Below are 11,284 nucleotides of genomic sequence, written 5' to 3'. Positions count from 1 at the left end.
ATTTCCTGACTTCAAATTGGGCAATCAGAATAATCCCTGGATCAACGATCCTTCTAAAGTAAGCTAAGGACCGTAACATTTAATATTATTACACTTAAGGCCTCCTTCCCACGAGCGTGACGGGCTCCGCCGCGTAATATTATGCAGTGAAGCCCGTCACGGCGCCCCCCAGAGCCCCTATACTTACCTGCGGGAGATAGCGTGAAATCGCTTCCCCGCCCACCGCCGCCGCGTCACCGCCCGTCACCGCCCACCGCCGCCGCGTCACCGGCCGTGTCACGTACACGGCCGGCCGTGTCACGTGACGCGGCCGGCCGCGTCATATGGCGTCATATGACGCGCGGCGGTGGGCGGGAAAGCGTTTTTTCACGCTATCTCCCGCTGGTTACAGCGGGAGATAGCGTGAACGGACGGCTTCCATTGACTGCAATGGAAGCCGTCAGCGCGTACAGCCCGTCCTCACCCGCAGAAAATAGAGCATGCTGCGGGTGAGGACGGGAGAAATCGCGGTGCGTAATTCCGCGGTGGAATTACGCATCGTGAGCATTGTGCTATTAGGTTCAATAGAACCTAATAGCAGGGTGCAACGCAGCGGATTTTTGCCGCGGATTTACGCGGCGTAAATCCGTTCGTGGGAAGGAGGCCTAAGAAAGGCTTCCAGTCCCCTCTCGCTGTCCACTCTGTCCTCAGGCAGGGAGTTCCATAGTCTCACTGCTCTTACAGTGAAGAACCCCCTTCTATGCTGGTGTAGAAACCTTCTTTCCACTAGACACAGAGGATTCCCACTTGTTATAGTCACAGCCCTGCATATAAATAGATGATTGATGAGATCTCTGTATTGTCCCCTGATATATTTATACATAGTTTTTCTACATCACTACATTCTCTGGCAGAGAGTTTTTAGTCTCGTTCCTACTGCAGGCCTCCTCCTCCCTTCTCCTGTACTCTGCGGAACCAAGGAGGAGAGGTAAAAGGAGGAGAATCTGGGTGCACATACTACTGTCAGCAGTGCCGTGCTGATCACATAAGTGGCGCTTAGAACGTGAGCAGCCGTGAGCCCCCTCACCTGCTAGTTCTTCTAGGAAGGCCTGTGAGGTGGGGGTTAAACCAAAAGAAATAGAAATTTTCGCAAAGGCTGAGCGATTCCCAGCCTGGGAGCCACAGCACCCCTGACGGGTTCTTGCAGCACACCAGGGTGCCGCAACACCCCAGTTGGGAATCACTGTTGTAAGGATGCCCTCTTGGTACAGTCCTGGGTATAAATAGATGATGGAAGACATCTCTGTATTGTCCTCTAATATAGTTATACATAGTTATTAGGTCGCTCCTCACCTGTCTTTTTTCTAAGCTAAACCACAATTTTTGATAAATTCCCCAGGGTCTGTAATCCACCCATTTATTTTATGACTTCAGCTGCCCACCTTTCAACACACTGAAGCTGTTTGTTATGTTCTTCAGGAGTATCAGTGCCCAAAACTGTGCACAATATGTGTTGCCTGACCAGTGACTTGTAAAGAGATAGGACAATGTACTCGTCATGTGCTCCTAGACCTCTTTTGATGCACCCCATGATCCTATCTGCCTTGGCAGCGGCTGCCTGACACTAATTGCTCCAGTGAGGGCGCCTTCACACTGGCGATAAAATCGTGCGATTTTCGTGCAATGCGAGAGTGAGTGAAAACGCAGAATTATGAAACCAATGATTTTCAATGGTTTCCTTCACATATTTTCACTCATGCAATGTTGCAAGAAAAAAATCACAGCATGTTCCCTCTTTCTTCATTTTGTGTTTTTTTTTATCTCCCATGTTTCCCTATGCAGCCTCCTTTTTATCGCATCGCAAAACACGAACTTGCGGTTTTTGTGCGATGTGATGTGTTTTTAACATTAGAAAGTTAGAAAGTCCTATTGACTTTTGCGTTATGAAAAAAATCGGCAAAATTATCTGGAAAAGACGTGTAAGAAAATTGCAAGTGTCTCTTATATTTTTGCAAGAAACAGCAGTGCTGACGCTCAAAAATTGCGGTACAAATTTGAGACTTTGCCACAATTTTCTCGTGGCAATATCGTGATCGCCAGTATAAAGGAGCCCTTAAGCTTACAGTTAACTAAAATCCCCAAGTCCTTTTCCATGTCACTTTTGCCCATTGGTTTCCATGAGGCCTTAGTCAGACGGGCGTTTTTTTTGCGCGATTTGCGCATGCGCATGCGTCCGGCGATTTTTTTAAAACCATTGCTTTGCAATGGTATCGGACACATGAGCGCTTTTTATGCGCTCGTCCGATAAATTATAGAACAGAAATCGCAGATCGCACCTATCTGCGATCTGCGATTCCTGTTCTCTTCTCTATATGCGCTCAATGGGGCCGGCGGCAGCAGCGCCGACCCCATTGAGAACATATAGAAGACAAATCATTCTTCTCTGCCACAGCTGTAACAGCTGTGGCAGAGAAGAACGATGTTTGCCCATTGAATTCAATGGAGCCGGCAATACAGCCGACTCCATTGAAAGCAATGGGCTGCCGGCGTGCGCGGGATGAATTGTCGGGAAGGGCTTAAATATATAAGTAATTTTACTTTCTTTGCTTTCAGCTGGACTTGTCCAATTGGGTTTCCATTTTACGAGACATTCAGGATCTACTATACATCTACATTATTCACCACATCGAATCACAAACCATCTTATTTTACCTATATGCAATAAGCCTACTTGAAACTGTGTAAAAAACTGTGTTTGCACATAGCAACCAATCAAGCAGTCCTAGTAAAATGAAAGCCATGCTGTGATTGGTTGCTATGAGTAACAAACAATTGAACTCCCTCCACTCTTCCCCCACTGTTTTCAGTTGAATCATGAAGAGTATGTGTACCAAGCTTGGTTGAGATCCCTCAAGGCATGTAGGAGCCTATGTAGATGTAGAGCAAAAATGGTATGGTACTATAAAAAAAAAGCCAAAAAAATCTCTGTAGAGTTAAATACACTTGTATTAAAAAGACAAAAGTATTATAGAGGTGATACCTTTATTGGCTAACCAAGGCTAGTAGTATTTACCACTACAAGAACAAATAAACATACAAACAAATTTTCACTTTTAACAGGGGCATAACTATAGAGGATGCAGGGGATGCGGTTGCACCCGGGCCCAGGAGCCTTAGGCCTCATGTCCACGGGGAAAATCAGGCCCGCTACGGATTCTACATGGAGAATCTGCAGCGGGTCCCTCCTGCCCCGCGGACATGAGCGCTGAAAATAGGAATTTAAAAGAATTTACTCATCCGGAGCGGGCGGGGAAAGTCTTCTCTTCCTCACGGCCGGATCTTCTTTTTCGGACGGCGGATGAACTCATCACGCCGCCGGCACGTCGCCGGCACGTCGCCGACGTGCCGCGCGCATGCGCCGGGCACATCCGCCGAGCCGAAGCAAGAAAGATCCAGCCGTGAGGAAGAGAAGACCTTCCCGGTCCGCTCCGGATAGGTAAATTCTTTTAAATTCCTATTTTAGGTCTCCCGCAGATCCGGACGGCTTCCATAGGCTTCAATAGAAGCCCGCGGGAGCCATCCCCGCGGGAGACCCGCACGAAAATGGAGCATGGTCCAGATTTTTTCATGCTCCATTTTTTTTAAAATCACTTTTATTGACCATCCGCGGGTATTTATCTACCCCGCGGGTGGTCAATGCATCCCTATGGGGTGCGGATCCGCGGGCAGGAGAAGAGTTAAAATCTGCTGCGGATTTTAATTCTTCTTTTGCCCGTGGACATGAGCCCTTAGGGGGCCCGTAAGGCCTCTCTTCTCCATATAGGGAGCCCAGTACTATGAATAAAGCATTCCGCCTTCTGGACAGGTAAATTGTAGGTGTGAGCTGTGTGCACATCCAATACCAGTGTGGTATTTTTTATTCTGCATTGTGTATTACTCAGCCACTAGATGTCACTGCTATATGTGTTTCATAGTGATGTGTGTGTGTGTGTGTGTGTGTGTGTGTGTGTGTGCGTGTGTGTTTTTGCATTTATGCTTTAAAGAAATCTGGCAGGGAGACTGGTAGAAAGTTCCATGTCAGAGTTAACCCCCAATACACACCAGTGATCCTTCTGCAAAGCTGAGTGTCATGGTCATACAGTAGTATGCAGCATTTCCTTTTTAGGCCTAGTCTACAGTACATGGAGACTTTATGTGAGTGACAACACCAGATCTCCACAAGAGCATAAGGCTGGAAATCTTGTGGAATGTCCGCAGCGGGACTGCACGAAAATTCTGCGAGAATTCCGCAACTGAAATTCTGAGGACTTTGGCGCGGGTTTTAAAAACGACTTATTCTGCTGCAGCCATCTCTTCCCGTAGAGAGGAGAGAACCCACAGTGGAAACGGCGGTACAATTGACATGCCACGGATTTGAATTCCGCGTGGCATGTCAGTTTCAGCGCAGCTTGGCCACAAAGGAGAATTGATGACAGGGTTCCCATGATGTTTTTGTCCAATGTCCTTTTTCAACTTTACTGGGAGGATGAGCATACTGCTCTATATTGATTGCAGTGATGTCTCCCTAACGCTATTTTTGCTTAACATGAGGGTTTAATGCACACTTAAATATCTTTTAGAAATGTCTTAGGCTGGGTTCACACAGGGAGTATTCCTGGCGGAAATCTTGCGGTTTGGCCGTAGCGAAAAAACGTGAGATTTCCCCTTAGCCACGGGTTTTGGAGCAGCTCGGCCGCAAGCTTTTCTGTTGTGACTGGCGCTCCCATAGAGGACAGCGTGGCTGCAACAGAGAAAAAGAAATGGACATGCTGCGGCTAGCGAATCTGCACCGCAGCACTGGCTTTGCCGTGATGGATTCGCCGTCCCGTGTGGACGAGATTTCTGAGAAATCTCGTCCACATGGCCGGCTAATTCCGGGATTAGTGGCCGCAGGCGGATTTGCCGCGACAAAATTCCGGACGGAATTTCCGCGGCAAATCCGCCCTGTGTGAACTCAGCCTTACTATAACTTCCTCTACCTGCACAATACCATTCTATGATTAGTTGGAGGGTAAAATGCTCTGTGGAAAGTGTGTTGGGGTATGGAGTGACCCCTAAAAATGTTACATTTCATGAAGTTTGATTGTGGGTGTGTCGCAGCATATTCCTCCGTGTTATGTAGCCTATCTCACAGTATTTTTGTAAGGACTGTGGATGTTGAACCACTGTGTCAACCTACCGGGTAGGTGATGATCTGATCCAGCACGGCTGACAGCCAACCCCAACATGGGAGGTAAGATACCAGATGAACAGCCCTGTATATACTGTAGATGGAAACTAGAGAAGGTATCTTGCCCTGAACTGATAACCAGGAGAGGGAGACCCCTGCCTTCAAGCGGAGCACTCATCCCGATAAGGACGACCCCACGGTCTTCCTCTAGGCGCTGACTTACCCTGGCGGGCCAGAACACCTATAAGACAAAGATAGGACAACACTGGGGAGTAAAGAAACAAAGGAGGAAGAAGTGGACAAGGATAAACAGAGAAGCGGACAACGGGAACAACAGACTACAGAGTACACGAATGAAGAACACAGAGTACAAGCAGAATGCAAGGTAACTGCCGAAGCAGCGGTTGGACGTGAAGGGAACAAACTCTCATCAACACTGCAGCAAGGTCTGAAAGGCCCAGGGCAGCTATATAGGGCGGTGATTGGAAAAGGTGCATTAGCTGAACAGGAGGCCTGAGGCTATTAACCCTAAGAGTGCTGGAAGAGAGTTAATATAATATCGAAACAGATAGAATGGGCTGATGTCCATATTTGCCAGACACAGAAGCAGAAGATTGTGTCTGAACAGTGCACCTAACAATTTTATAGCTGTTATGTTTATAGATCTAGGTTACACACAATTATAATGAGCTCGCTGTCACTGTCGAACTTTCATGTTGTCCTGCAGTCTTGTGGAGATTTGAATGACAATGTTGTTAGATCATCGCCACATTATGATTTCCTATAGATATTTGGTTATGTCTATTCTTCTTCAGTTTATTCACATGTTATTCACACGTATGCTTAATAATCCCCTGATATCTACCTGCTCTCCAGTTCTTCTAATAGGCTCAACTACTCTTCTGTTCTCTTTCTGGTCAATTCCTCCCAATAGTTTCCTCTTAGCTGTTCTCGTCCCATTACCATGTGCCATATTTTGAGTCATAATGTAAGGGGATATAATTTCCCACTAAAATGGAGAATAACCTTTCAGGATTATAAAAGACATTAACCTGCTAGAATTTATATTCAAGAATGACATTTCACACCTAACTCCCACCCTAAATTTTTTAACTCACGCTTTCATTCCACCTACCACTTTATGTTTTTTTTCAAAAAGCAGAGGAGTCTCCATGTTTCTTCACAATTCTTTTCCCCTACATGTTACACAAACTATCACAGATGATCAAGGCTGCTATTTAATACTATTAGGTGAACTTTATGATGAAAAGATTTGTTAAGTCAACACGTGTGCCCCACACGAGTCCCCTATTAATTTTTTTCTTTCAATATGTGATGTTCTCATTACTTTAGATTAGTGTGGTGCTCTCAACTTTACCTATAATCCCTTAGCCCTTTCCAATCCAATTTTGGATTCAGGGTTTCCTAAAAGGCTTACTCTTTTTGCTGTTATACAACGGTGCCATCTGCTGGCTAAAGCCAGTGTGTGTGCAACAGAGAGGCTCTGATAGTGGACGGTAAGAATACCCTGTCGGGTGTCTTGACATTGGAGCTGTACAAGCTTCAATCAGAATGTAGGAAGACGCAGACAGTGGATTGGAAAGGGTTAATTGATTCTACGTCCACTACTTCCCAATATATGGTCCATTTACAGAGGACAAGCTGTCGGGCAAACGATGCCCGTCAGTCTATCCCAGTGAGGATCACTCCTGTGCTGTTACATAGTAGTGAGCATCACTGGAATTGCTCGTAGCAATGGAGGCAGAGCAGGCCAGGGAGCGTTCTCTTCCCCATCTGCCTCCATTCACAATAAATAGACAGTCGCGCAGAAGTAAATGACTGCTGCTTACATTGAATGGCTCGTCGTTCAGTTTTCTGTATGCAGAAACAGAAAAACTGAACAATTCTCGTTCAGTTGCTTCATCTATTTACACGGAACGATTATCGTTCAAATTCTTGGGGGAGCACAGAAATCTGAAGCATTTTGAATAATAATTGTCCTTTGTAAAAGGGCCATGAAGGACGAAAACCCAACTGATAAAATCACTACAGTATTTCATATCCTCTCTTTAGCTGACACTTGGAGGGTATTCAATCCTATACTAAAAGGTTACTCCAGGTTGGGCTGAATTCTCACTAACACTGTCCCTTTTTCCATTATTTACTTTTTCCCATCATGTGGTTTGTGCCTGCTCAGATCATTGTGCTGTATTCTTCAAAATTATGTTCCATCTCCATGCCAGAATTCCATATATTTGGAGACTTAATAAAGGGTTACTTACTAATCCTAATATTGCGACCATCAAAGAAAAGCTAAGAGAGTATTTTCATATGAACAATTCTCATTCAACATCAGTAGATGTTGGCTGACTAGCACACAAATCAGTGATCTGCGGTGTTCTCATTTCCCTTGCCTCCATCACTATACCTGGAGAAAAGAATTAGAGATACCAGATTATCGCTCAATGGTATATTAATGTGTAACGCTGAAAAGGTGATTCTTGGGTCTAAGTGTCTTATAAACCAGATAGATTCTTGGCATGCAAACTCAGAGAATGATAAACTCTCAATGCTATCCATAAAATCCAGATAAAACCAGGCCATTTAATCTCTAATCCTGATAAAAGCTACACATATTTTCAAAAATATTTCCAAAGATTGTATGTAGCCTCTAAGACTTCTTTATCACATATCAGTTCTTGATTATCACAACTTCATCTACCAAAAATTTCTTGAGCAGCTCAAGCCCACTTAAACTCCACAATTTCTAGTTAGCATGTGTAATTGGGAATTAAACTGCTTGAATTAGGTAAAGCCCTGGGCCCTGATGGCTTCATGGCAAATTATTATAAAAATGTTTGCTCCTATCCGCACCCCTTTTCTCCCACCTGGTTGATTTATTCAATCATATTCTTCAAAGACAACAAATTAACTAAAACTTCCATAGAGTACTTATTAGAACTATATCCAAACCTGGTAAAGATCAGACACTTCCCTCTAACTATAGAGCCATATCCCTCCTTTACATCTGATTTAACAATTTTTATGTTAAACTTTGCAAGTAGGCTCAATAGACTTCTCGCCCCTCTGATCCATCTCGACCAACTGGGCTTTATTCTGGGGTAGCAAACTCCTGATAATGTCAGAAAAATACTCAACATTTAGCCAACATTTCTAACAAACCATTGTCAGCTCTAGCAGTCGATATCGAAAAGGCATTTCACAGCCGTCCCTTTTCTAAATGCCTTGTCAGTGCTATATTCTTACCCTACTGCATACCTCAAAATCCCCTCTACTCATCCTACTCCAATACATATATCTAGGGGCACCTGGTAAGCATGTTCTCTATCTTCAACTCTTTTTGCATTGGCAATGGAACCCCTGGCCATTGCTATTCATGAGAATCTAAACATTCAGGGAGTAAATGTTGGCACATCCTATGCTAAACTTGGCCTTTTGCTGATGATCTTCTACTTACACTGACTAATCCACTCACCTAACTATATATAAATGGAACTATGAATCTCTTCTCTGACAGCTTAAACAGGACCTGTTGAAATGGAATGGCCATTATCTCTCTTGGATAGGAAGGATTCATAGTGTCAAAATGGTGCTACTCCCCAGATTATTATATTTGCTCAGAACTAGAGATGAGCGAGCATACTCATTAAGGGACAATACTCGAGTGAGTATCGTCCTTTTCGAGTACCTGCCTGCTCGTCAGAAAAGATTCGGGGGAGAGCGGGGGGGAACAAGGGGGAGATCTCTCTCTCTACCTCCCCCACCCCACCCCGCTCCCCCCTGCTCATTCCCGCAACCCACCACTCACCCCCGCCGGCACCTGAATCTTTTCTGATGAGCAGGCAGGTACTCGAAAAGAATGATACTCGCTCGAGTATTGTCCCTTAACGAGTATGCTCGCTCATCTCTAATCAGAACCCTTCTTGTTTCGGTTTCTGACCAGCTATTCGATTAGTACAAAACAAACTTTTTTTTTTTTATGGTCCCATAAACTACCAAGCACTTTCAGAAATATTATATAAGAGATATAATGGCCTATTTATCCCAAATTTTAGAAAATATTACATAGCTTCCCACCTAATAATAATAATCTTTATTTGTATAGTGCCAACTTATTCCGCAGCACTTTCAAGCATGGATAAATGCAAACAATACAACAATTACAATGTACGGTACAACCAGTTTGAAACGAATGGGGTGGGGGTGGTACAGGAGGTACGAGGGGGGGGGAGCGAGGCATGGGGAACACAGGCAGTAGTGGATTTCATGTGGAAATCAGTTATTAGAAAGCAAACAGGGTGGGGCGGTAAGGAGGTGCAGGGGTAGAGCTTGTATGTGATAGGCAGGGTGGAAAATGGGGAGAGCCATAGGGAGGGGCAGGGGAATAGGTCAGAGGATTTGGTATGCCTCCCTGAAGAGGTGCGTTTTTAAGGTGCGTCTGAAATTTTGTGCATCGGGAATTGTCCGGATGCCTTGGGGTAAAGCGTTCCAGAGGATGGGTGCTGCTGTAGTGAAGTCCTGGGGGCGAGCATGTGAGGTTCGTATTAGAGGAGTGTTTAGTCTGAGTGTGCTAGCGGATCAGAGTAAGCGGGCTGGGTGGTGTACGGACAGGAGGGAGGTGATGTATGGTGGCACGGAGCCATGCAGAGCTTTGTGGGTGAGGGTGAGGAGTTTAAATTTAGTTCTGCAGTGGATGGGCAGCCAATGCAGCACCTGTCATAGTGCAGAGGCGTCTAAGTAATGTCAGGATAGAAAAATGAGCCTAGCTGCCGCATTTAGTATGGATTAGAGTGAAGCGAGTCTGGTCCGGGGATTAAGTAGATGACGGCACCATGAGCCAGGATTCAAATGAAGATGAAAGCTGCTAGATGCGCAAGACCAGTCCCATGACAGTTAGCATGCGCACACTATAGAGACAGTAGCAATGACTGATGAGTGTGGACTTGGGGATTTTCTCCCTGAAGGGACTGCTGTAACGCCATGTTGGAGATAACCAGTTAGCTACAATAGGTATCGAGTTAGAAGGATATCGTATTTAGTATAGTTAGTTAGCAAAGCAATGTGTAACTATACAGGATGTAAAGTGTACTATGACGGGGGAGGAAGACACTTCTGGGTTAACACCGTTACACACTAGTACGAGACAATGTGAAATTCACGTGAGACAAAAATGTACGTAACATGATATTCGCACCTATGGTGTCTGTGAGTCCGCAGTTACGCAAAGCTCCAAAATGTAGTGGCCTACTCTGGCATTAGGCCAGAAGAGTGACATGCTGCAGACCTTCAGTAATACGGAGCACAATGATGGCTATGGAGCAATACAAGTATACGGGTAGGGATGATGGTGTGCGAAGTTCCTTGTCGCCCCGAAGGCAAATAAAAGAGATGTACCCAGCATTTATATTGCACAGACGCCGCGTGCCATGAAATGTATACTGGAGAGACATGTTATTAGTGTGGGACATCAGGTTAGATTACGAATCGTTAAAAGTAGTCGTGCCCTCCTATGGAGTGTAAGCACCTAATTACCAGTTCTTTTAGTGAAACACATTTTTATTTATTTTTTTAAATTGGTGTCTCTGCCTCCGTCTGTCATCGGCATGCCATCCTTAACCTATGTCTCACCACTACCAGTAACCGGTTACATAAGTACTATTTATATTTTGGTATTAGAGGAAAATAGGTGATGAATCATCAAAGTTTCTAATTTTTCCTGTTTTATCACAACATATCTAACTGTTTAGCTCTTAGCCTTTTTTACATGCAGTGTCCAATTTGAATGTCTCTAAGTTACTTTCAACCATATAAACGGATTGTGGGTGATTCCCTCTGGGGCCTATGCAGCATGGGATGAATGAGACATGTGATGGAAAGTGTTGCCTATTTCAGTTAAATTTCTCTTATTGACAAAGGCAACATCACTGACGGCTGGTCCAGTAATAAGCACTAAGTTATGGTATTTCTTATAATAAGCACCACGCCATTGGTGTAGATTCTTATGCAGATCCCCAGCAGATTTTTACCCTTTCAATGGAAGGGGTGAAGTCTGTTGCGGATCTGCGCCAAAATCCA

This window comes from Eleutherodactylus coqui, chromosome 5 (genome assembly GCF_035609145.1).
Source record: "Eleutherodactylus coqui strain aEleCoq1 chromosome 5, aEleCoq1.hap1, whole genome shotgun sequence".
Taxonomy (NCBI): Eukaryota; Metazoa; Chordata; class Amphibia; order Anura; family Eleutherodactylidae; genus Eleutherodactylus; species Eleutherodactylus coqui.
The sequence above is the reverse complement of the archived record's forward strand: the minus strand, read 5'-3'. Positions refer to the sequence as shown.